Below are 1,430 nucleotides of genomic sequence, written 5' to 3' on the forward strand. Positions count from 1 at the left end.
ATGTACTTTATAAAGTCTAGACGGTCTTTTCTGAGGAGTTCTGCAGCTCCGACAAAATTCTTTCCATCGTCTGATGAGTGCGGGACATCCACGTCTTCCTATGAAGCATGAAAATGCTTCATAGGAAGATAGAGTTGTGTCTGACGGATTCACACAGTTCTAAGCGGGGTACCAATATTTGCTTCATGGGAGCTACACGGGTCTTTGAAGCCAGAAGAAACGTGAATACTGAGTTTTCGATTGTATTCAAACTTAAAGGGTCGCTGAATAGGCCTTTTCTGCATCACTGAAACCGTGAATTTCCACATTGCAATTCGGGCTTTATTGGATCCAACGGGGAATTTTCAATGTATTTATTGTGGGGCATTTTTTTATGAATTTTTGCCACTTTAGACAAGTCAAGGGTTTTATTATGTCATCCCAATCGACTTTGTCTAACCAAATCTTTTGCACAATTAGTTTTGCGTCTACTATTAATGGGGCTATCCATCCACAAGCGTCAAAGAATTTGGCAATTGTAGATAAAACTTCTCTTTTGGTGTAGTTTTCTTTTAATTCGACATCTGGTGCTGAGATAAGATGATTCTGAAGAAATGTTCCATTTGATTCCAAGAGTCTTTGTTCCGGTGTTTTCGGACAATTTTAACCAATCGAGAGGTAGTAGGGTCTCATTTGATAGGTCTTGTATAACTCGTGTGTCATTTGAGGTCCATTTCATCTGGTCAAATCCAGCGGATTTTAAAACTGTTGAAAGTTCTTTTCTTGATTTAATGTCGTCGATTAATGTGTGTCCACCTGCTAAAACATCATCCACGTACATGTTTTGTTGAAGAATTTTTGACGCTAGTGGGTGAGTTGACTTTACATCTTCAGCTACTCGTAATTCGTAATCCTCAATAGGATCGTTTGCTGTTTGACGAAATAATATCCTTTGTTATTTGGTTTAAGTCGTGTCAATAAGTATCTGTCGATACATTTTTGTGATGTCTGCATTGTACACAAAACGTAAGAATCTCCACATCAGTATCAGAAACATTAAGTCCTGTTGATGTATAGGTCCTGGATGCAGAAACTCTTCTTGTTTGAAGACGGACTCGAGGCGTTGAAAACTACTCTACTTCGAGTTGATAATAAAATTGGAGATACTCAACAATTAGTTGGTCGTATTGTTTTTTGAGTTCGGGTTTCTGGCTAAGCATGCGCTCGATTCTTAAGATCTGGGCCATCGCTATGTTTCGCCAAGTTCCAATTTCTTCGCTATTTTTAAAGGGTAGGGTAACTATATACCTTTCTGTGTCATTTCTTCGTGTCGTCGACTTGAAATTGTTTTCCTAAAATGTGTCCTCATCTGACCTCAAAACCTGTTTTGGGGTCTCCTACACTTCCCAAAAGCATGTAAGGATTCGGTCAAGGGACGAAGTGTTGAGTAG

The sequence above is a fragment of the Lucilia cuprina genome, chromosome X, assembly GCF_022045245.1.
Source record: "Lucilia cuprina isolate Lc7/37 chromosome X, ASM2204524v1, whole genome shotgun sequence".
In the NCBI taxonomy this organism is placed as follows: domain Eukaryota; kingdom Metazoa; phylum Arthropoda; class Insecta; order Diptera; family Calliphoridae; genus Lucilia; species Lucilia cuprina.